General features: G+C 45.8%; 2 long non-coding RNA genes across 2 annotated transcripts; one reads left to right on the forward strand and one right to left on the reverse strand.

The window, feature by feature from the left end:
- The first annotated feature begins 1,620 nt into the window (after window positions 1–1,620).
- LOC116592374 lies at window positions 1,621–7,575 on the forward strand. Its single transcript, XR_004286467.1, has 3 exons — window positions 1,621–1,659; window positions 2,577–2,705; window positions 4,746–7,575. It is a non-coding gene; the product is annotated as an uncharacterized LOC116592374 (long non-coding RNA).
- A 2,941-nt stretch (window positions 7,576–10,516) lies between these two features.
- LOC116592375 lies at window positions 10,517–16,849 on the reverse strand. The gene is made up of 3 exons (XR_004286468.1): window positions 16,694–16,849; window positions 14,411–14,643; window positions 10,517–11,965 (listed from the first exon to the last, which is right to left on the reverse strand). It is a non-coding gene; the product is annotated as an uncharacterized LOC116592375 (long non-coding RNA).
- Between the last annotated feature and the right edge of the window lie 8,455 nt (window positions 16,850–25,304).

Genomic DNA, 25,304 nt, shown 5'->3' on the forward strand with positions numbered 1-25,304 from the left:
TCCAGACACGACCTGCCTCCGATGAGCCCCCTCTGAGGATTGAGGGAAGGGACAACTTCCTGTGCACACAGGTGGAGGAGACCACACTTCCAGTCTCCGGCTGTGTCTCTGGTCCAACTCAGTAGCCAACACCCTTCCTTTTGGCCATGAACTCTAATGCATGATCAGGCATAGGGCAGCTCATAGTCAATAATGAAAATCTCTTATGTTTCCTCTCAACAATTTCAAAAGGGTTTTCCCAAAATGCGATCTCACTCATTTCATGCTCATGGTGCCATGGCATCATTGTCCTTAATCTGAAGATGCCAATCATTAAATGTCTTGAGTAAGGTCATGGGGCTGACATGTATGGAGTGCTTTTGATTTGAAAACCCTGGCTCTTATAACCATCCACGTGTCTACCTGACTGATCCACTTTAGTGGTGACAAGGTGGGTTCTAGAAATTGGGAGGCAAGAATGGAAAAAAAAGAAAAGAGAGAGAAAAAAAAAGTGGCAACTCTGGATGGCAAAACCCCTGTATTTATCACTCAGCGGGAACTTGCCAGAGATAGCCAACTCCTTCTGGGGTCCAGGAAGCCATTCTTATTTCTCCTGGAGGGAACACATGGCACCCCTAAATTTAAGATCTTCTCACGGAAATAAAAAGTTTAGTGAGTTCTTAGAAGCAGTAGAGCAGGGCATTTTTTTGTGTGTGTGTATTTGGTGACCATGGTGGTGGTTGGGACATGGACAGGAGGCAGAAACCTCTAAAACTATACTTGTCAACATTAGGCAAACCTCATTACCTGAAGCACAAGGGAGAAATGGCCTGCTTCCTCCTCCTTCACCTTGGATGTATGCTGGTCCATCCCAGGCGAAGGACACTGACAGGATGTGTGACTCCAGGCAAGTCACTTCATCTCTCTGGGCCTGGGCTTCCTTTCCTGGAAAACAATGGGCTTGCACTAGATGATTCCTAAGATCTGACTAACTTGACTAACTTGAAGTCTATGGTTCTTAGGAAGATGGAAATCACGACAGCAGGAGGAAAAAAGTTTCTTCACACAGTCTTCCTGTTCAAGGCTGTTTTCGGATTTCCCTCAAGGGCAGTGAAATCATTAATGAGCCTGTGAAACATCATTTTCTAGGTGGTGGGCTGTGCCTTTGTGCTATTTGTAGAACTAACGAACTAATTAACCAAGCAATTAACTAACTAATCAACTGACTGACTGACTTACTGACTAACACATACCTGAGCAGCAGCCAGAGAGCCAGGAAGGAGCCACAGCGAGGATTCCCTGCTGTGGAAAACAGTGTGTGGTGCTGAGGCCTCCCTTCAGCAGGCCTAGCCCTGCAGCCTCCCACAGACCCCAAACGTGGGCAACAGGCTTTAAGTTAAGCCCCCTAGACTGGCCCTTCAGTCAGGCCACTGGGCTTGGACTCCCTCGTTTCCAAGTAGGAGTTTTCTCCAATGTTTGAGGTGGCTGCTTTGGGTTGTTTCCCCGACGGCAACCCCATACCTGCCTGGTGCTCCTCAGCTCACAGGGCACCAGTGATTTTGGTTTCATGAGGCCGTGCCAAGTGTGGAGAGGCCCTGTGTGCACTTTCTGTCACGTGTCCCGGTGACTCAGGCCCTTTCTGGTTCATGCTTGTCGGAGTATGGGAACCAGGGAGGAAAGGTGAGAATAAGCTTTTGCAGTCGTAGCTCTCAGGGAGGGTCTGGGGTTGAGTAACTACTGTTCCACAGGTTGCCCTGAACCTGCTTAATGTGAGCATAATAAAGTCATCGTGGGGCAGCAGGACTGCTGTTTCCAGAGGAAGCTTCTAGAACCATGTCTCCAGCAGCAGCCAGCCAGAATCATCTGAGGGGAAAAAAAAAAAAGAATCTACATTTCACCACTTCCTTTAGGGAAAGTGTTTGGTATTTAACCACCTCATCACCAGAGATATTTTTGGGGGCTATTTAACCTGAATCCACCCTGCCACGTTTCAGCGTGTGTCCTCTTATTCTGGGAGACAGAGTGGAAAATTCATTCCGGGACAGGAGGAATGTCTAAGCAACCGTAAGGGAAGATGCTTACGCCTGCTTTATTTTCTCTTCCCTGCCAACCTAGAGCCCTCTGTCCTTTCACACTTGATTTCAAAGGGCCCTCCACCCCTGTCAGGAATCTTTCTCTGTTGAACCCTTCCTTTCCACAGACGAGACTGGAGCCCTCAAGCTCTGAGTATTTTTGATCACCCCTTAGTTCTTGCTGACAGGCTATTTTGAAAATACTTTGAGTCGATTTCAGGGCACAGTGCTCTGTATTCCCAAGTAGGGTTGATTCTCCTTAATGCAATTGTGATGTTGTGAAAAACGCCTGGGCTTGGCGTTCGAAGTCCCGGAGTCACCCCTTGCCAGCAGCTACTCGAGAGGCTCAGCCTCTGAGAGACTCAGTTAACTCATCTGGAAAACAGAGAAAATGAGGGAAAATGGATCTCACTTAACAGGTGACCCACAGACCCTAAGTCATCTTCTGTAAGGGCAGGGCCTATCTCTAACTCGTACTTCTGTAGTTTTTCTCTATAAGGCCTCAGTGTTCTACTTTGCCCCTAGGGTAAGCTTCCTGAGCACTGTTCCCTGATCTCTTTAGCAGTTGAGGACAAGCAAGCTGGAAAGCATTTGGGGCCATTTTGAGGTCTGGTGAAGTCTGGAGAAGTCCAAGATGGAGGCTCTCCGCTCCAGGTGGGTGGAAGGAGATGGGGAAGACAGCGCTGGGGAATGAGGTGAGGCAAGACGCTTGGACTAGGAATCCAGGGCAAACGGAAAACCTGAAGATTTGGTCCTAGAAGAGAAGTCAAGTGCAGGCATATGTGGGAGAAAAAAAGGGGCCAGTCATGTGCCCATTGAAAAGAAAATCTGCCTCTTGTAAATTCACCGGCTCTTCAAGTTCACCTTTGTACTGCCTTGTCTGTATTACTGTGTCATTTCTGTAAGTCCTTTCGGCTCCTTATCTGGGGGAGGTGGGGTTTCTTTATCCAGGTGTGTAATTTACTACCTAGGAGGGTGCAGAAGGAAGCCGCGGGAATCACTTCCCCCAGAAAGCACGGATCTTGCCTTCATCTGCTTCCTTAGTTCTTCTCTGCACAAGGGTGGGAGACCCGTGCAATGGCTACAGGGCCGCCTCCCGTGAGTACAGGGACAAATGTTGACACTGCTCCAATGTGACCCCGGGTGAAGCAGGTGGGATTGCTGCGGGATTGAGCAACCCACTCTAAATGGTGCTGCTGAAGGAAATGAGATTTGGGTGGGAGACAATAAGCCTGGAGATCAGTGAGGGCCAGGGAGGGATTTGTTTACAGAAGGCGAGGCCTTCTTTTTCTTTCCAGGAGGCCAGATGAATGGAGGAGGCCAGGGAGATTCTTGGAAGGTCCAGGACAGGAGAGGTCAGGTCCTCCACTCCACAACCTATCTCTTAGGTCAAAGCAAGTGATGCCATCTGGCAGCTCCTGCTCGTTGATTTGTTTTCCTTCCAGAAGTACCTTGACCCAGGCTAGGGTACCAGGTGGTAGACAGATGCTGGTGCCTCATGGGTTTTGTTTTGTGGAGCCTCAGAATGGAGTTAAACACATTCTTTAGTTTGTCTTGCATTTTGGTTTTGTTTCATTATTTGTTTTTCCTGTTCATCCCTGATCTTCATCTCAAGTTCTCTTCCGCCTCTTCCCTCATTCCCGCTCCCCTCAACCACCAATCCCTGATCCAGGCAACACTTTCTCTAATGATAGGACAAGTAGGCATGTATACACGCTCCCTTGGCTCTCTCAAGAGTTTCTCTGGGCACATACCCAGCATGGGGGGAATGCTGGGCATAAAGTACATGCTCACTTAATTTCACTAAGTACTGCCTGGTTGCTTTCCAGAATGGCTGTTCCGGTTTAATGTTGGTCCGGAAATACATGAACACATCTACTTCCCTGAGTCTGCCCATCACTTGGTATTACCCAGATTTCTAATCGTTGTATCTTGGATTTGTGTGAAATAGTATATTGCTGTTTTAAAATTTGTAGTTCTCTGATTTCCAAGTCTTCCTAGAAATACAGGTCTCATCCCATACTTGGTATCTTTTCTCTAAATTGTGTATTGTTATATGTTTTGCTCATTTGGGGGTGGTCTCCAATCTTTTTCATGAAGATTCCTGAGTTTCTTATATAAGCTAGACATATAATTATCCATGTATATATAGAAACTATAGCTTTGTTTGATGTTCTTATCCTGTTTTGGAATCAAGATTTTATTTATTAACCTCACAAAGTGATTGATAATTTAATTTCTATAATGGCCATTTATCTACATAAGCTTTTAATTTATTCCTTGCCAGTTTTGGTACTTCATAAATTCACTGTAATGTGTCTAGGTGTGGATGGTCTTATTTATTCTCTATGTCATATGACACTCTGTGGGTCTTTTCAATTCTACTTCTCTCCGCCGTATCTTAACATTTTATTGTTTCTTTTTTAGGGAAAATGATGTTTATTATGCTAGTTTATTGTTTATTAATGTAAGTCTCATAGTATTTTCCTGCATTTATTTCTTTTCTTACTAGAGTATTTCTTCCAAGAGAATATTTTACATATGCCTGAGATACCATTAGCTTGCCCAAAATTTTAAAAATAGTCTAATTGGTATTAAAATTCTAGGCTGACAGCTCTTGTCTTTCAACAGTGGAAAAATTATTCTTTTGGCCAGCATTTATTGTTGATATTGAGAATTCTTGTTCCTTTCCAGGAAACCTACACCTTCTCTCTGGAAACTTCTAGAATTGTCATTTTTATTTTTGGTTTCTTGAAGCACACATTTATTATTATTTTTAAACTTCAGAGCTTTCATGATATGATGGCAAAGAAATAAGAACTGGTACAAATTACCAGCAATGAAGAGAATGTGGAGAGGTCTTCAGAGGATAAGCAATTGTGTGATACATCGACTGTGGAAAGTAGGAGAAGGACTGGGGGCTGATGAAGTGAGGCGGACAGAGGAAGATGCAGTGAAGAATATACACGATGCAGACCACTGTCAAGGGAAATTGTTCTTGCAAATTCCTGGGAGGGCTCAAAATCTCTTGATTTGATGGTGGGCAAGAGGGAGATTTGGGCTGAGAGAAACCCCCACCTTCTCCACCCTGAGGTCATGGGGGGGAAGAATCGTTCCTCTCTAACAAAACTGAACAACCTGTTGTTAGTGCAGGAGCTAATGACACTTCTGTCCATTTCTACTCACCCTGAAATGGAAGTCAATAGTCAACCAATGCCTGCTGGTGTATGGTGAGTTCACAGTAAGCTTTGCTCATCCCGTCAATGACTAGGTATTTGAGGGAATTGCGGTACATGAAAAGGAAACATTGTGAAATAGAGGAATGACCCTGTAAGAAAGCAAGAGATAACTCAAGGTAAATAAGGAGCTTGAAAGAGACAAATTTATATCCTCAGAGATATTCATGAAGACACCACACCAGTTAAGCAAGATGCTATGACATGCCAACTAAAAAGGTGGAGGAGAAAATAAAGAATAAGGAAAAGAAAAAGAAAAAGAGTATAAAATGACCATCACCAACAAAAAAATAGCATTTAGAATAATCCAGGAGCTCAATAACCACCGGAAAGGAAAACTAAAAAGACAAATATGTGGGAAGGAAGTATTAAAGAAACATTATAAGAGAATCTCCCAGAGTTGAAAGATACAAAAGTTGAGAAAGAAGTTTTTACTTAATGCCCATCATGAGGCAACATAAAAATGCGGAACACTAATAATGAAAGAAAAAATTTAAATGTCTCCAGAGAGAGAGAAATGAAGAAAAAAATGAGAGACAACCCCCGAGTAAGTGGGCATTGGAGACTTGTAAGAACAACACGAGTTGTTAGAAGATAATAAAGCAGTGCTTCAAATTATGAAGAAAATAACTTTCAACTAGAAGTCTATATCCAGAAAAATCACTGTGAATTTTGAAGGCAGAAGAAAAAAGATTTTCAGACAGAGGAGGTGTAGAAAGTCTTAAGGCTACATATCTCTCTAAGGAAGTCACTGGAGAATGTACTTTTGCAAGATGAGGGAGTAAAGCCAGACCGAGGGGAACTTGGGTTTTGGAAGCAGCTCCTGAACCCTTGAGCAGCCATTTTTGCAGATGACAATTTTGCTGAAGGTCTAGGGAGAGATCAGTACAGATTTCACAGTGAAGGAAACCCTAATTTGTATCCTTTGCTACTCACAAAGACGTTATAAGCACAGAAAGGTTAAGTCAATTGGCCAAGATCACCCCAATGATAAGTAGTTCGTTAACAATCTGGACTCTGCCAGAATGACTTCCTAGCCTGAACCCTTACTCCTTTATCATACTTTGCTTCTTTTTGTCCATAATCTTAAAGTGATCCAAAGTTTCCACTGGGCAAATAAAACTAGAGATATGTTCTATGTGTGCCAAACACTGATTTATTTGAGTCAGAGGGAAAAAAAAAGCCTATATAAAATTGATGAAATAACAAATAGTTATCTCCAGAAATAGTTTCTGGAGAAATGAAGGGAACCACCGGGAAAGAAAGTTTTAAAAAGTGAAAGGTTTGGTTAAGGGAGAGGGTCTGGGGAAAGGGAGAAAGAAGGTGAGAGATTGTTTTACTGCATTTGAAATCTTCTGCTCCTTTAACAATTATTAAATCCTGCACACGTATTATTTTAAAAGTTTACATTTTTATTTCTTTGTATTTTTAAAAAGGGTAAATAGGGCTTGTTTGGGAGAGAGGCCAGGTGAGGAGTTAGGGCAGTGTACGGAGGCACAGAAGAGCCAGGAGTTCAAGGCTTGGGGGAGACTGGTGTGCTTTATAGAGTGCCAGCACTGCAGGGGGGCTGGGCTTGCTAGGAGAAGCTGGAGATGGCTCTGGAAAAGTAGACTAGGGCAAGGCTGTGGAAAGCATTGAATACCATGCTAAGAAGTTTGGAATTTCCTTTGTTGGCAACCAGGAACCATGAGAAGTTTTGAGCAGTGTGATCCCATCTGTGTTTTCGAAGGCTCATCCTTATGGTGACATCCTTATGGTAGAATTTGAAATGTGGGGACGCCAGGAGGCAGGGGCTGTCACAACAATCTTAAGAGACTCTTGGGGACCTGAAGTAAGGCTTTCGACCTGTGAGGCAAGAGAAGCTCCAGACCTGTGACTGGAAGGGAAAATTCTTCCTGCTACTGTGGCTGCCTCCCAGGACTGCCACCCTCAAGACCTGGCTCTGCGGTGGGCTAGGGTGGCCCCTGCACCCCTCTCCCCCCCACCCCCTCCACCCCCGCCCTGGGTGGCAGTGGGTATGTCCAGTGCCATCACTCTTACTCTCCTCTTTCGGGAGCCACTAGGAGCAACCCCTGGTTCACGGCTTATTCTAGCTTTTCAAACCTTACTATAAACCATTTTTTGGCCACTTTCCAAGACAGGTTTTAGTTTTCAGTACAGGATTTTTACCAACTTTCTTCTCACTCCCCTCCACACCCTTTAATGATTCCCTTGGTTTTTATAAGCCGTTTTTCAGATTTTTCCTCCTGCCTTGCCAACTCATCTAAGAAATAGGGTTTTTCTTTTCTCCCCTCCTCCTTTTATTATTAGTATTTTTAAAATAATAAAATGGAAAAAATGAATGTTTGTAAACTTCTGGCCTCTTGCTTTCTAGGTTCACACCCACTGGACCCCTCCGTCGGAGGCTTATAACAACATTCCACGCTGTTGGGTGTGCTGTCTGTGTGACCGCAGCTCTCACATGGCTTCAGCCCTGCTTCTCCTGTTCCATTACTTCCTTCTGGCCAGGTTACTGACTCCCATTCCTCCGGTCCTCCTGCCCTCCGGTTGCCAGGCAATGCATTTCAGGGGCAAGAGAGGCTGGTTGCCACTGCCCCACCCGAGAAACACCTTTGGTCTTTCTCCCTCCTGTAACAGCCCAGCTAGGAGTTGAGCAACTTGCTGAAGGTCAAAGGCAGCCATCCGTAACTGTGGCATTCTCCACTTAGCGTGAACCTGACTCATGAGGGGAAATACTCGAAGGCAGGGATGGGGTGAAGTAGTTAGCTTTCCCTTCATGCCCAAAGGCTACGTGCATCCTGCCTCCCAGCAGGAGAGGGTCAAAGTTAAGCTGAATAGGTCTTTGTGCATTTCAGGAATGTGAATTTCATTTCTTTCTACACCTCTCTTCCCACTGACTGCCCTTGAGATTTAGACGGGGCACAGCAGAAATGGCAGAGTCACTTGTTACCAGAGGTTGAATTTTGGGGCTGGGAATCTACTTTCCTAATACCCAGCGGGTCCACGGGACAGCGTAGGCATCATCTGGGATTGTTAGAAATGCAAACCTCTGTCCCACCCTGGACCTGCTGACCCGGAATCTGCATTTTGTCAGATGGGCCAGGTAATTTGTATGCACTCTGAGAACCCTTGGTCAAATACTCTACTGTCAACTTGGTTGGGATGACAGGTGTGGCGGACGACGGGATTCGTGTTCCAGAGACTTCTGCCTTTCTATGCTCAGTGGCGCGTCATAGAGCGGTAGCCTAGGGGGTCTTTCTTTCTCTCTATCAGTCCTTACGTTACCCAGGGTGCACGGTTAGACGTGTTCACTGTGTTATCTCACCTCATCCTCAAACAATCTTATGGGATAACAAAGCACGTTCACTGATCTCATTTTAGACAATAAACCCTCATTTTATTGATGAGGAAATGACTCTCTTGTTCAGAGTCACAGAACTAGGAGCTAGACTTAGGCTGGTGACTGCTGAACATCTCGCTTTCCACCTTCTTTTTCTATGTGATGGAGGCTGGAACTTCCAGTCCTTTTCAAAGTGAAGCTCAGAAAAGTAATTACTATAGAAAAAAGGAAAACAATCAGCAACATAATGCAGGGTTTGGTCTGAGTCATAAATTCCACCATGTAGGGATAAAACTAAGGACTTTTTCTTGAGGCTCTGCAAACGATTCCAGTAGTTCAGAGGCCCTTTTGAACAAGAGGTTACATGGATTGAGTTTCAAAGAAAAGAATGTTAAAAAAAAAAAAAAAAATCTTCCAGATGCGAATGGCCTCCAGATGTGCGTATGGCTCTTCCAGATGGGTGGAAGTCTGGGGTGGGGGGTGGGGGGGCGAGATGCCTCACATGTCTGCAAAATGGAATGGAAAAACTGCTCTCAGCCACAGGGGAAAGTACGACAAGGGGAAGAGAGATAAAATGGGAGAGGTGGCATCCAAGTTCAACTCGTCAGCGTGGGGCCAGACGAACTCGAAGGAATCATTCCCACGTGGGCTGACCTTTAAATTCGGCGCAAGGAAGTCACACCCCAAACTGTGCGGCTGGAGAGAAACCTCTGAAGGTGTTTTGCCTGCAGGAACTCAGGCTCCTTGGACCTGAGCGAATCCGATTGGGCCCCTTCGAGGTTTTCCCCGGGGCCGAGGCTGCCAGGCTGGCAGGACCGGCTCAGAGTCCCGCGGGGAGAACAGAAGTGAGGCCAGAATGCGGAAGGAGGAGAAGCCAGGAGCTCTCGGGGCTTTTCCTTGCTCCAGCTTCTGAATCAGCCGCTCGTTCTTCTGGGCATCTCCCGCTTTGTTCCTCCACAATGGTGAGGAGGTCCCCGGTTTCTCAGATGAGTAAATCTGAAACCGCAGAAAACAGAGGCCTCGTGGCCAAGTCATCAGGGTTTGTCACATCTCTCAGAATCCGAGCCATATTCAGACTCCTGGCCGCAGGGCATAAAACCCCTTTCTTTCCCTCTGTTGGCATCTTCACCTCCTCCAGGCAGACCTGCCAAACTGAGCTCCAGGGGTATGACTCCCAGCTTCCCACTTGTCCCTACCTTTTTCTTCTTCTATGTATATAAAGAGTGTCCTGAGCCTCCATTTCCATGCCATTCTGGAAGTATGTTTTTCCACAACACAAACAACTCACTCTGTGCTGGTCTCTCTGGAAGGTGGGAGGGGGGAAGTCCACAGTTTTATTTCCCTCTAGGGGTTCTCAAGATCTAAAGAATACATTCCAACAGAATGAGTAAATTTAAGTTGCTAATTATTTATATTATTAAAACATGTGCATATGCAACAATGACTACATACCGATCACACAGACACTCACTCACACTGGTATAATTTCTGGCCAATAGGTTAACAATACCATTAATAATTTCTAAATTGACAAGTTAATTAGCCATCTTCTGTGTTTCCTCTGTGGGACCTAATGTCCTGTGATCTGTAGCCCAACACATTTCTTAAAGGCCACACCAATTGGAGGTAAATAAATGATCTAATTGGAAGGTTCTGAGATTGTTGGAGATTGAACCCAGGATCGGCACACCCTGGATACAGAGGGAGCTGTTATTACTCTGAGATTCGAGTGTCAGGAAGTACAGTAGTTTCATGAACAGCATAATCAACATCATCACTCTTGGCGAATCGTGAGTTCTTTATTTCTGTTTGTTTTAATCTAATCAGGGTTGGCTTCTCAAGCTCCTGTTTCAGTTTGATGTTAGGCATATTTTGATATCTTCACAAGTACCTCATTCAGTTTCATGAAACTGATTCTGTCCTGACTCACTAGGACAGATACACATCTTTGCATTTTTTGTACTTAAACTCACTTATAACTGATTTAAGACCTAGGGGGGAAAAATGACTTTGGTTTAGTTCAATCACATGTTTTGGGAAATGTATATACCTCATTCTGACTTTTAACAATGAACTTGGTGTGTTTCACCCCTCTGAATCAGACAGATTTCTGTCTGACATTTGTGGTGGCAAAGGTGTATCATTTTGTCCTTGTAAGCTGGTTGTCTTCCTTGTGATTTTGAGAAGATTCCAGGGATCCTGGTGTCACAGTTAGCTCCAAAGTGCTGCACAAGAAGACTTCAAGCATTGCCTTCCGCTCAGGCTCCAGGATTCTAGAAACTTTTCCCATGCCTCCAGCCCAGAGTCACACATCTGCGGCAGGAGACCCAGTGTTTGGGCTCACTTCCTTCCCTGGTGCTCAGCAGGCCCGTCCAGAGAAGAGGGAAGTGGCCTTTCTCCTGTCACAGCTTGGGTCCTTGCGCAAGAAGACCCCACCATGTACTCTCCAGCTCACTGCTCCTCAGCAATGACTGAAGCTCGAAAACCCAGCCCTTGTCTTTGGATTCCAAAGGTGTAATTTCATGTGGAATGTTCCTCTCTATTGACTTGTTCTCCACCTTTCTTTTCACCTGTCTGTTATGCTGAGCTCTACCCTCTTGCATGTGTTAATTTAATCCTTTGGTGACCTAAGCTAGAGAAAATGTCTCAGCAATAAACTTTTCTCTATGAGGGTTTTCCTAGGATGTGACACTTAGTCCTCTAATGTTCGTATTTTAGATTAAATCTACCATTTATTGTATGCCTGTGTTCTAAGGAACTATATTTATCACATTAATTGTTACTAACCCCTCAGTCAGCTAGGTAGCATTAACCCCATTTTACAGATGAGGAGACTGAGGCTTCAGGGAGGTTGAATGCCTCATCCAAGGCCCTGCAGCTGGAAATCAGATAAATCTGGTTCTTCTGACACCAGAGTCTCTTCTTTGTGGAGACCCAGTCTGGTTCAGGTTACCCCAGGAGGCCCTCTTTGATTTCAAGAGACTCTAAAATTCCCCAATCAAATCTATTTTCATTCACTTTATTTAAAAACAACAAGGCTGGCATGTCTCAGAGGCAGTGTAATGAAGTGAAAAGGAGAAAACAGAGCTGTAGACTGAAAGAATGGAAACCAGTCCCTCATCCCGGAAAGGAAGATTTTGGGTTACCAATAAGTTTCCCTCAGGATGACTTTTGCCAAAGGTGCGTGAACCTGTCACCACTTGTTTTGTTCAGTGGATGGATTTAATTCTGTAGCTGAACCTGCTTGAGGAGATTCCTTCTAAGTTCATGACTCTGGTTGTGGAAAAGCAGAACTTGAACTGGGAGGTTCTGGTGATGGAGCACAGTGCCCAAGGTATCTGAAGGAGATACAGCAGGATGGAAGGCCCTGTTTATCATCAAACAGTGTACAGTGCAGGCTTTCATTCTAGAACTTGTAACAAGATAGGGTTCTTATTAAAAGAAAATATAAACCATTTTCCTCAAGTTTATGCTCTGACACCTTTAAGAACAACCTCTCTTGGCCACCAGAGGATAAGTCTATGTCAGCACAGAGTAGGAGTGTTGTCAAGTGTAGACTTCTCCCCTCATTGTGACTCCTTCTATGGAGTCTTTGAGGTAGGACGTGAGGTCCTAACAGTATCATTTCCCCCCCTGATGACACTCCATGTTTTTGCCCTGCTTCTGGAACCCTGAAGATAGTCCTGAGGAGATCGAACAAGTCCTCCAACGGAAGCCCTAGATCTGAAAGGCACAGTAGAACTCTGCAGTCTTCTCATGAGAGATGGTATTTCTGGAAGATGCACAGAAGACTTTTCCTATGGCATCAAGGAGACTATTAAAAGACTTACAAAAGAAAGGGTGTCATTTCTGAGCACTCAAACTTTTAGGACAGTGTTTTTTCATCTGTTTATTGTGTGCAAATACAGAAAAGAAGGCCAAACCCTTCCCGGGATCCCCTCTTGGTCATTTTTGCCAATAGTGCAGGTGGTATTAGGGGAAGGAGACCAGAGCTTCTGTTCCTTTGGTTATATGTGATGTTTGCCCAGGAAATATGAGCAAACATCCTGGAATCCTTATCCTTCTGTATAAACTGCCTTATGGGTTGATTCTACAGAGGCTATCATATTTACAGAAATACAATGATACCCCTGTGGAGAGTCTTTCATCATAGGATTTCTTGGCTTAGTCATCTCACCCCTCATTTGCAGAGATGAGTATAAAAACCAAGAGAGGCCACTAGTTGCAGAACAAGCAAAACACGTTGGGAGCCCAGCCTTCTTCAAGCTGGCCGTGTAACCAGACCCTGCGTCCAGCCTGTGGGTCTCCTTTGTACTCCCAGCCCCAGACAAGTACCCTTCCTGCAGTAGGCATATGTAGTTAGTGGGCTGGATTCAGCCCAGCTGCTGTTGAGTCAGCTGCAAATTCAAGCTCAGTTAGGTTCCTTAATTACTGTCAATCCTCCAACAACAATATTGTATATCTATGGGTCACATACTGCATTGGACACCAAGGAGAGGAAGCGGGGACTGTGACATGACAACATTTCACTGGCACAGAAGAAAAAGCAGGCACGTCTTGTCCCTGTCCTTAGAGAGGGTGTCGCTGAAGCCACTAGAATGAAGCCATTAGAGCACAACTGGCGTATTTGATCAAAACGGCAAAGAAAAGAGCATGAAGGACGCATCCGAGGAATGAGCATCTGTCTCCCAGCGGTGGAGCCAGGCCAAGAGTTGAAGGAAGGAGGGACACAGACTGGTTCAGAGAGAAGGGGAAACCGTATGGGAATGTTATTGTGAAGGCAAAGAGTGAGACACTTGTCGGTGAATGGGGGACTGGATAAGCTACGAAGTACTCTAGAGCCAAAGGTCCACGTTGTACAGTAGCAGGGGTGAGGGGGCCGAGGCGGGCGCAGGGGTGGGGAGGTAAGGAACCATCTACAGGTCTGGAATTGAATATGAAATGGTCTTTGAAGCTGGTAATTCTGAGGAGCTTAGGTGGTAGCAATTAACATAAAAAACCACAGAAACCAAAGCAATCCCTAGGAAGACAGACCTAACAGTCTAGCCCTGAGAAACTTAAAAGATGAACTAGTGTTGATACCTTTGGAATGGAGAAAAAACCCCCACAAAACAGGAAGTAAGGCAGAGGAATCATTAGCAGGACTCAGCAAAAAAAGAAAAAAAAAAGGCTTTGGGATTGGAAGAGTGCTATTGAATGTATTTATTTTTTAACTTTTCATCTAAATTCAATTTAGGTAACATATAGTGTGTGATTAGTTTCAGGGATAGAATTTAGTGATTCAGCACCCAGTACTCCTTCCAGAAAGTGCCCTCCTTAATGCCCATCACCCAACTACCACATTCCCCAACCCCTTCCCCTCGAGCAACCCTCAGTTTGTTTTCTAGAGTTAAGAGTCTCTTATGGTTTGGTTCCCTCTCTGTTTTCATCTTATTTTATTTTGCCTTCCCTTCCACTGGATCTTGAAATTTTTGAGTTGGCAGAGCCCTGAGTTCAATATTCTTACTTTGCAAATGAAGCCAAAGGCCTACTCGGGTCCGTAAAGAAGTTGTTCATGCAGAGAAAACCGTGAACCTGTGAAGTTCCATTAGGCCTGGACATAATTTAGAAAATAATATAAATATATGTCAAGGTTCAGACCCGGGAACTCCTGTTATATAGTTGGGAGCCCAGAGGAACCAGGATATTGAAGTTTGGGTTCATGACATCTGCATTCTGATTCCAGAAAACTTGACCCCTGGGAAGCCCGGATCCTCAGAGACCTTGGGGTGACAGAGACTTACTTTGCCTTGGGGCTAATATGGGTGGAGAGAATCTGGTTTGGAAAGCAGGCGAGGCAGAGGCCTGGTGGGATCTGGCAGCGACACCCTGCTTCTGGGGCTCCAGGGTCTGGGATGACTGGCGCTCTTCCGGGGTGGACCGTCCCAGTCTGGGTCACCCGGCTCCCACCCAGACTCTTGTCAGCTTCGCACACTGTGATTACCCGTGACACTTCGGCCAGCACCATCTCGCCACACTATACCACATCCAAAAAAACAAACAAAAAGAATTTTAAGAATTTTCCCAGGGACTAGAGATACGTTTCATCCAGCTTCATTTAAAATCCATCGTTAGAGCTGGGCTCCACAAATCTGTCAAATACTATAAATATGTATGAAGTCGCAGTGGCCTCCCACACCCACGGAGAGGCCGGTTTGTGGATGGATAACAGACAGGGAGAATTTTAAGTACATCCTGTTCCACCGAAGCTGACTTTTCCCCCATTCTGCTCTCCCTCTTTTCTTTCGCTCTCTCCTGCTCCTCAACACCCTCCTTCCCCAGCAGAAAAAAATAATTGCTATGAAGGCTCAGCCTGGGCAGAGGCAAAGATTTTTTATTTATCTTCCTTAAAATGTTGCAAAATTTTAAAAACTGCAAGGGAACAATCTTCCCCCCGTTCCCCACTGCCCCCCCCCCCCCCCAGCTCTCCTCCAGCAAACAGGAAACTATCCCTGGGCTGTGGGACTCCTAAGCCAGGAAACTGGTCTTTGCTGCTCTGGCTACCTTCCCCTCAGGTTCTTCCTGGCCATTCAACGCAGTTCTAAAAATAGTAACCACCAAAACCAGAAGAAAAGATGATTTCATTGTCTAACCACTGCAACTTGTGGCCTGATTTGGGTGGTGGCTGATGGAGCCAATCCTCTGACTGGGCACCTTGAAAATTCTCTCAGGGTCAAAGCTGGTCCCTCCCATGGGAGGATTTCAACACCCCGGTGCTCCCCGAGGAGGCGCCCATCTCTGGAGGGCAGAGAATCAGGCAGAGCTGGCTGGGCACACACATGCCAAGGCACGTGCACACGCGTACACACAGCGAGTGAGACGGCCATGGAAGTCCGTGATCTCCCCCCTCCCCCCGGCACAACCTGGGCACGGGGCAAGCCGTGTATGCCCATCCTGGTTTGTGACAAACCTGTCCACGCTCTGAGCCAGTCACTCCTGCGGGGGTCTGGGGAATGTGCCTATAGACCGGCAGGCACAAAGAATTTGTACAACATGCTGAATTCCGTTCCCAGCACAGCGAGCTGTCAGAGTGACAGGTACAGAGAGAACCCAGTTGTCTTCCAGGGCTAGGAGGAGAGGAAACTCATTGGGGAAGGTGCAAAGGGTTGCCAGCACTTAATCCTGAGTCATAAAGGAGAAATAAAATCTTACCATGAAGTACTCCACCTCCAACCCTGCCGTGTAGATTAAACATCTCCGAACAGAGGTAAATACACAATGTCTAAAAAGATCCATGTCCCTCAGTGCTGGGCTTACAGCTCTCAGGTCTGCATAAATTTGCCACCCCATCAGGCAAGTAGATGTTCAAAGAACTTCCATGCTCCTGGAACTTCCCAAAGTGTGTGGGGTTACAGGAGATATACAGGATCTATGGAGCATCTTTGAGGACTTGATAGTTAAGGAAGGAGAATGAACTAATCCAGCTGAAGTAACTGGAAACAAAATGCTCCAAAACGTGCCACTAAGCCCTGAACACCTACCAGACCCTGCTCGGGGAAAACAGCCATAAAGAAAAGCATGAACAAATGCCTGCTCTCGGGGGGCTTATGTCCTGATGGAGAAATGAGTAAGATATGAAGTATGTGGTATAATAAGGAGATCACTTAGAAAAACAGCAAAGTGAGGTAGGAAGTGTTGGGGAGAGCTTGCAATTTTAGAGCAGGCGACCAGAGGATTCTTTACTAAGAAGGTGACATTTGAGTCAAAACGTGAAAGACGCAAATACGGAATTGCATGGTCCAAACTGAGTTAAGTACTTAGTAGAGGGAAAAGCCAGTGAGTAAGTAGCCAGAGGAAATTCACTCAAGGAGGTGAGGTCAAGTCGAAACTTGGGAGAGCTGAAAAAGCTTTATCTAATCAGAAGAAAGAATGAAAGGGACCAGACTGGTATCAATATACTGAGATTTGGTACATCGCAATGAACGTTTTCTCTTATCTGTGTCCTGTATGTGACACACTTTAAAGAAAAACAAGCATATTGCTTAAATATCCCCTTTAGGCAGATACATCAACATCCAGAAATTTACCAGAATGTCCACGCGCCCCCATCACTGCGTCTGGAACTTGGAGGAAGCACGGGTGTGGGAGCGTCCCTCGCTCTAGCAAGTGTTGGCGGGGGGAGGTGGCACGGGTGGAGGAGCAGGGAGGGCTGGCGTTCAAGTCCTGGTTGGCTACATCCTAATCATGTGACTGGGTATGCTACTTCATTCTCTTAGTCTCAGTTTCCTCATCTCCAAATTGGGGATGCTACTTTTTTTTTTTTTTTTAAAACAGGGCTGTTGGAAGGTTCAGAAGGTACATATAAAGCATTCAGCAGGTCACATCTATTATTATCATTATCAGGATATCACATAATGCTGCGAAATAAAATGATGGGCACCCTGTTATGGGTCTGAGAGGTACTAATAGCAGTGAAGCCCGGGTTTCACTGTGAAGCTCTCCACCCACTATAGATGACTAAACGGGGGACACAGAGAGGTTAAGTGACATACCCTGTCACCAGAGGTTGGGGGTGTGGTTGGGTCACGTCCTTGGACCCGGGGCTGCCAGAGCATGTTGCGGGCATGGGGGCTGCTGCTAGGACAAGGGAGATGGGAAGAGGCAGGGAGGATGTGAACGGGGGTGACCCAGGAGTAGGACCAAAGCAGACATCAGCCAAGAGGCCTCTTGTAAGCCGCCCTACAGAAAGGACCTGCTCTCTGGCCTCATGAAGCTGTGGACTGCCTCCCTGTCCTTCCCTGGGAGTGTCATTCAGAACAGGACGTTCAGAGAGTCAGCTCTGGGACTTCTGCTCTCCCCAGGCACTACCTCTTCCTTTTCTTTTGTTGATCTTGACTGCTCACCCCTGTGAGTGCTCAAAACCTCATGATAAAAACCTCATAAAGCTGACTATGACCCTATGAGAGTTTCAGGCATTTAAAATTGGCTTGGTGGGGCACCTGGGTGGCTCAGTGGGTTGGGCCTCTGCCTTCAGCTCAGGTCATGATCTCAGGGTCCTGGGATCAAGCCCCGCATCGGGCTCTCTGCTCTGCAGGGAGCCTGCTTCCCTCTCTCTCTCTGCCTGCTTGTGATCTCTCTCTCCGTCAAATAAATAAAATCTTCAAAAAAAAAAAAAAAACTGGCTTGGATAAGACCTGAGGGAATTAAAAATTGAGTCAAGAAGGCCAGAAGGCACTTGGATGGTTGGGGAAAAAAGCATGGGACCAAGGGAGCTGAGTGTTTCAGAGCAAATGAAAAGTCCATGGTGGGTGCTGGAGGCTGGCTGTCTGGGGGATAGAAGAGCAGGACCTGCTGCAAACACCACATTCAGCTTCTGGAGTGTTTAAGTTACTTTGCAAGTGGGCATACTCACCCCTGAGCTCAGGCCCGCCTCTCAGCAGAGAGGGCAAGCTTTTCTGTGACTTTCTATATGTCCTCCCACGTACCGCCCAGAGTCTCTATCACGGGTGACCAGGGCCTCTCTTTGCTTCCCAGGGTCCAATAGGTAGGCATTCAAATTGTTGCTGATTCATTGATCAAAAGGCAGTTACTAGAAATTCTTAAGCCTTAATTTATTTTTAACATTTATTGAACACTTATTATAAGCTAGGCACTCTGTTTTACCTGCATCATCTTGTCTTATTGCCATAAAAACTTTACGAAGCATGTATTCTAATTATATTTGTTCTGTAGGGAAGGAAACAGAGTGTAAGATAGGTTGCATGGTGTGCCTAGGCCTCACAAAAAGTAATATGGCCACAGCTGAAACTTGGCCACTGTCTAACACCACTGTCTGTGCGCATGAACACAATGCTAGAGGCCTCGAATCCACCATCACTTAGGTTCCGACTTTTTCATGTCTGTAAAAGTAAGTTCCTAAAGGTAGGAGGTGAGGGACCCGGGGGGGGGGGGGGCGGTGCAGCTCAGTCAGTTGAGTGTCTGACTTCAGGTAGGAACAGGATTTCAGGGTTGTGAGATTGAGTCCTGAGTTGGGTTCTGTGCTCAGCACAGAGTTTGCTTGGGATTCTCTCCCTCTCTCTGCCCTTCCCCCCAACTTGTAAGCACACATACTCTCTCTCAGATAAATAAACTAAATCTTTTTTTTTTTTTTTTAAAGGAGATGCGTGATATTGGCGGGGGGAGTCAAGAGGCTAAGGTACTTGGATGACATTAATGTTACAACCAAGACATTTTCACAATCTTCTGTTCCCTCACAAATATGTTTTGTTCAATAAAAATAACGGAGCGCCAACTATGCTTAGCTATGGTTGGTAATTGGTGAGGATTCAAACCCCAAAGACCATTCTTGCCTTCTGGGATCTTGCCATCTAACAGAAAGGGAGAGCCAGAGAAGTAAATGAATATTGTGTTTCCTTGCGATGAATGTCAAAGACAGGTGCACTCAGAGCCTATGGGAGCTCCCAGGATGGGCACCGACTCCACACTGGGGCAGACAATGTCTTCCTGGAGAAGTTGATGCCCACACTGAGTCCTGGAGGACAGGTCAGAAGGGAAAGGTATCTCATTAAGACAGGATATTGAAGGCTTGGAGGTATCTAGAACTGTGTGGCTGGGTTGAGGCATGAGGGGTGGTTGATGGGTTGGTGACAGGAGGGACTTGGGGGAGAGGTACAAGCATCATTAAGACAGGATATTGAAGGCTTGGAGGTATCTAGAACTGTGTGGCTGGGATGAGGCATGAGGGGTGGTTGATGGGTTGGTGACAGGAGGGACTTGGGGGAGAGGTACAAGCAGACTGTATGATCATCAAGTAGAGGACTCCATGTCCCGACAACAGTTGGTTGCTATTGAATAGTTTGCCATAGTAGGGAGACATGGTAGTTTGGGAAAGGTGCTCTGAGAAGAGGGAAGAAGAACCAGAACATGGAGCCTGGAGTTGGGGGACAGTTAGGAAGTGGCTGCAGTGATCCAAGTGAGTGATCAAGGAACAAGGCTGTAAGGATCTGAGCAGAGGATTTTAAACACTTGGTTGCCCCTATCCCAAATTAGAAAATACATGTTGTGCTTTCATTCTAATGTTACTAGCACCATACTGAAATTCAAATGGGTATTTCTAACTCTCTTATATCTAATGCTGATGATGACCACTAACAGTCTATGGACATTACTGAGAGCCTCTGTGGCAGGTACTGTTCAAAGTTTCTACAGGCGTTATGTCGTTCCTCCTTCTTCTCAACCTTCTGGGATGGATTTTGTTCTTTTTGTTATAGAGTGAAGAAGTTGAGGCTCAAAAAAGTTAGGAACTTGCCCAGAGTCCTTCAAAGTGAAAAGCTGGTTTGCAAAATAATCCCAGTGTTCTTGGTTAAGTCCCATCATGGATTTTTGGTGTTTTTTGCAGGGTGTGTGTGTGTGTGTGTGTGTCTAATTCTTCCTTTTCCTACCCACATGCACACTTCATAACTGTGTGTTAGTAATCCAGGTCTTTTAGAAAGTTCATTTTTGTACCCTCCAATTCTTGTAATTAAATAAGGGTTGTGGGTTGTACCAGGCACTGGAATGAATATTTGGTAGTGTGTAAAACGTTTGCACCTATGTTACCCTCATTAGGTCCTTGTATATTCCAGCAAGGTAGGAAAGGCAGTATTATCTCCACCATACAAATAAGAAAGCCAAGGGTCAGAGAAGTAAAGTGGCACAATTAAGTGTTGTAGCTTGCCTTTAGTGTTCTGAATTTATCCCTTTCCTTTTTATCATCCTTCATCAACTACTTTCTGGTGACAGATGAGTACCCTCTAGGGTACTCATATTTATTTATTTGAGAGAGAGAGAGAGAGATAGCAAGAGAGAGCAGTAGCAGGGGGTGGGAAGAGGAAGAAGCAGGCTCCCCACTGAGCAGGGAGACCGATGTGGGACTTGATCCCAGGACCTTGGGACCATGGCCTGAGCTGAAGGCAGATGCTCAACGGTCTGAAGCACCCAGGCGTCCCTGTCTGCAGACCTTCTTAAAGGGTAGCTACACCCTACCTGAAGTTATGACAAGGGTATATTAGCAGTTTTCTTTTTTTTTTTTTAATTTTATTTATCTATTTATTTATTTGAGAGGGAGGGAGGGAGGGAGAGAGCGGAAAGAGTGAGAGAGAACACAAATGTGGGGGGTGGTGTTCAGAGGGAGAAGGAGAAGCAGAATCCCCATTGAGCAAGAAGCCTGACTGGGGCTCCATCCCAGGACCCTGCGATCATGACCCGACCCGAAGGCAGATGCTTAACCAGCGGAGTCACCCAGGCTCCCCAGCCCTCTGGCTATTTCTGTCATCACATACACCCCAGTTCATTCAAGAAACACTGAGCACCTAGGGTCGGGCACGGGGTACTAGAAAAAGTCCAACTCGGCGCTTAGGGAGTGAGTACTACACGTAGGGGATGGACACAGTAGAGCTAAAGGTGAGCGGATGTGGTCAGCACCATCCTAGAGGTCTGTGCAAAATCCTCATTACTCATTGTGTTTAGGGCGGGGTGGGAGGATGAGGAAGGCTTCACCGAGAAGGTGACATTTGAACTGGCTATGGAGGTGGAACAGCATTGCTTCAGGGACAAAAGGGCAGGACGACAGCAACAACAAGATGGGGAACACCTGTTAAACCCTTGCTATGTGCCAGGCCCTGTATTAAGAATTTTACTAATATTAATTATTTGCTCCTCCCTATAACCCCATGAAGTATCAGCCAGTATCAACCCCATTTTACAGACGAGGAAGGCTTAAGAGAGGATTTGCACCTAAGCAGTCTGATTCCAGCCTGTTCTCTCAACCACAATAGCACAGGGCCAGGCACTCAGTCTAGAGAAGACAGCTTGAGCAAAGTCTCAGAGGTGGGAAAATGCCCAGCACGTTCAAGGTGTAGGCTGAGAAAAAGGAAGGCGTGGGCTTGAAAGGTGGGCAGAGTCCGTGGGTGACGTGTGTGGAAGGCATACCGTGATTTTATTTTGCCAGCAATGTTAGGTTGCAGTCGTGTCATCTGATCTGATGAGATCTGTGTTTCATAGATAACTCCGGTGATAGGACAGAGGGGGCACCACAAGCTCCCAGGCCTACATCCATGCCTGCAGGCCAAGGGAAGCAGGCCAAGAGGGAAGGAGAGCACGTCCCTGCTGAAGGTGACAGGCTCCATGCCTCCAGCTCCTTTCAGCTCTTTGTGGCCGTGTGGGAATCAAGTGCCTTGTTTCCAGTCCCTCTGACTTTTAAAGAAACTTTGGAAAACCAAAATTGTGTGTGTAATGTCCTGATTTTAAAAGGTAGGAAACCAATTCATGTTATCTTGATAACATTTTCAGGGCTAAATAAATTATGTGTGTGGGCGGCTAGTTTGCCAACAAAACCACAGAGGATGGCTTGGGATGGGGAGCGCTCAGTGGACAGTAGACTGATGTCAGGAGGACTCTGTGAGAGTCTAGACAAAAGAAGACCTGAGCAAAGAGGAAGGGTCAGGCCTGACACACATTTTAAGTGGGTTGACTGGGACTTGGTGACTTTGGACATGGAGGCTAAGAGAGGGAGAAGTCTAGGTTGAGAGGGTAGATGATGGAACCATTAATTCATTTAATTTCTGTTCAGTTACTTATTGGTTACTTTCTATATATGCAAGATACTGTGTTAGGTGCTGAGATACAGCAAGGAAGAAGATGCAGTGCCTTGGTGTGAAGGAACTCAGAACTTAGTGAGGAGATCTGTTGGAGGGTAAGCCCAGAGAAGTTTAGGGGCACAGAGTGGCACCTCTCCTAATCTTATGAAGCAGAGGGTCAGGGAAGGCTCTGCTGATAAGGAATACAGGAGGAGAACACGTGTGAGAGAGAAGATTGTGGATCTGATTTTCGATTTGTTGGGCTGAGCCTTTATCTTCAACCCAGCTATTTTGGTGAATGGATATCCTCTGTGATGCTTTTCATTCTGTGACAGTTTAAAGTCCAGATGGCTTGCTCACTCATATGTCACATTCCTTTCTTGCAGTCATGTTTTCCCTTTGTCCTCTATTAAAATAGTCAGTACAAGCAGGTACATGGTTGGGTGTCTTCCTCAGTTCCCCTCCCATTAGCTGCTCACCTTAGGGCTTGCAATGTTTGTGAAATTAACGTGGGCTTGTGTGTGTGTGTGTGTGTGTTGTTTTTAGCTTACTCATTGCTATTGTGGTGAATGATTTGCTTTCTTTCAGGTACTATTATTTTATTATTATGGTCTGGTGGGTTAATTAAGAGGGCAACACTACATATCGTTAATCACTCTTCCTTCTTCCTGAGAGTAGCCCATATTTTCTTTTTCAAGCCTAGGCAAGGTTTTGCTTCATTCATTCAACAAAACGTTGTTATTATTATTTTTTAAAGATTTTATTTATTTATTTGACAGAGACACAGTGAGAGAGGGTTCCGAAGCAGGGACAGAGGGAGAGGGAAAAGCAGGCTTCCCGCTGAACAGGGAGCACGATGCAGGGCTCCATCCCAGGACCCTGGGACCATGACCCAAGCCGAAGGCAGACGCTTAATGACTGAACCACCCAGGTACCCCTCAACAAAAAGTTATTTAACCAGGAACTGTTCTAGCTGCTTGGGATGGCATTTGTGAATAATAAAGGACTCCTACTCTCAGGCAGCCTTACCTTCCTGTAGCCTCAATGGTTTAGCACTTAACTGACTTCTGTGTTGCTCTTTTGGGATAGTCCCAGTTGGGTGGCTTCCTTCCAGCCAGGAATATGTTCCCTAGAGCCTTCTCTCAAGTGGGCCGTGTTCTCCATCACGTGAGCCTCTTTATCCCCCTAGTCTGGATTGACCAGTAGTTGGGACCACCAATAGTTGGACCAACCAGTCAAGTCCAACCAGTAGTTGGACCAGACCAGTAGTCTGGATTGACCAGTAGTTGGGACAGTGGCGCTCCAATTCCCAGGGGAAGGAGCTGCTGTGCTCAGCAACTTTCCCTGGCAGCTGGAGCGCCACTGTCCCAACTACAAACTTAAGTACTTTGCCCAAGTTCTAAATGGACTTTTCTCTGACTATAACTTCTTTTTAAATCCCATAGATGGAAGCTCCTCTCTATACTCTGAAAACAATTTATGTCCTCTTCTTAGAAGGTAATTTAACTGTGTCCTTAAATCCTCCCAATGATCTATTCGTCAGATGTATACCTTCTGTCATAAAGTCCTTATAACTTTTAGTACTTTGTTCTCAACTAGGGTCCTTTCTGGGGGAAAGTCTCTGGATATGATCAAAGGGTGCCTGGAGCCCAAGCTTGTGATGGTTCGCTGAATTTTGTGGGGCAAGATCCTTAGATAAGCTTCCCAGGGTGGCTGGTTCTCACCAGATCTCGGGAGATGTAAGGTTACCCTGGGATGAGTTGCCTAGAGGTCTCTCCACTCAGAGAACATGGATGAAGGGATCTCTTGAGGTCACAGGGCTGCTCCATGAAGGACCGGGAAGCTCCAATTTGGATAGCACACAACTAGAGTTGTTCAAAACTACTTCACATAGCTGGAAATCCTCGACCTTTTTGGACCATCCTGGATCTTCAGCAGACCCTTGTAGTTTCCATGAGCTAAGGAAAGGTAAGCAACATAGAGAAAAGTGAAAACCTACAGGAAACAAATAGTTAAAAAAAACTCACCACCACCACAACAAAAAACAAACCCAAAGCTAAGAAAACTAGATGTTGTTCCTTAATAGTTCTGTGGCCCTGACCAATTAGGCATCTCTGAGCCTCAATTTTACCCTTCCAATAATGTAAAAAAAGAAAAAAAGAGGTTAAAACACAAGGAATGTATGCCCATAAGGTGGCATGCAAATAGGAAGTTTTGCTGTTGTTAGTATTTTTTGTTATTATTATTATTTTAAGATTTTATTTATCTTAGAGAGAGAAAGAGAGAGAGCGAGCAAGCATGCACGGGTTGGTGGGGGTGGTGCAAGCAGAGGGAGAGGGAGGTAATCTCAAGTAGATTCCATCCCGAGCATGGAGCCCTATGCAGGGTTCTATCTCACAACCCTGAGATCATGACCTGAGCTAAAATCAAGTGTTGGACACTTCACCAACTGACCCACCCAAGTGGGCCTTTGTTATTTTTAGCAAACCTCCCTTCTGGAGTCCATACTACGATGGACCTTAATCCTCGGAATTGTGCCAAGAGCTCTTGCTCTCAAGAAGGAGACATCCCAAGAGTCATCCAACAGCCAGTCCTAATGAGCCAGCCCCTGCCCCATCTATCAGGCAGCCAGCACTGGGCTGAGGAATTTGTGCAGCTGTTACTTTCCGCCAGCTAGCACAGACCCTGCATTTTATTGCTTCTGAGCTAAGACTGGAAATTCCTGGGCAAAGGAATCACCACAGGCTTGTTTGTTTCACTGTACCTAGTTTGCTGGGGGCACCCCATGGGACCAGGAGCTCATTAGGGACGGGTCACAGGCACACCTCCTACTGCCCCTCTAAGTTCGTTGTGACTCTAGCCTGTGCAGCTGATGAGGGTCACATCCTGACCCATGAGATGAAGGCATAAAATGAGGGTGAAATGATGCCATGGGCCTGGAATTTTGGGAAATGGGTGTGTTCGAGTTGAGAACACTAATGGGGCAGTCCATGGAGATTTAGCCAGAACTAAAGAATCTTTTGAATCTCAAATTCCTGGCAATCACCCAGCCCTATATCTGTAGGGTTGGGCCGTCTGAGTT

The sequence above is a fragment of the Mustela erminea genome, chromosome 6, assembly GCF_009829155.1.
Source record: "Mustela erminea isolate mMusErm1 chromosome 6, mMusErm1.Pri, whole genome shotgun sequence".
NCBI classification, from domain to species: domain Eukaryota; kingdom Metazoa; phylum Chordata; class Mammalia; order Carnivora; family Mustelidae; genus Mustela; species Mustela erminea.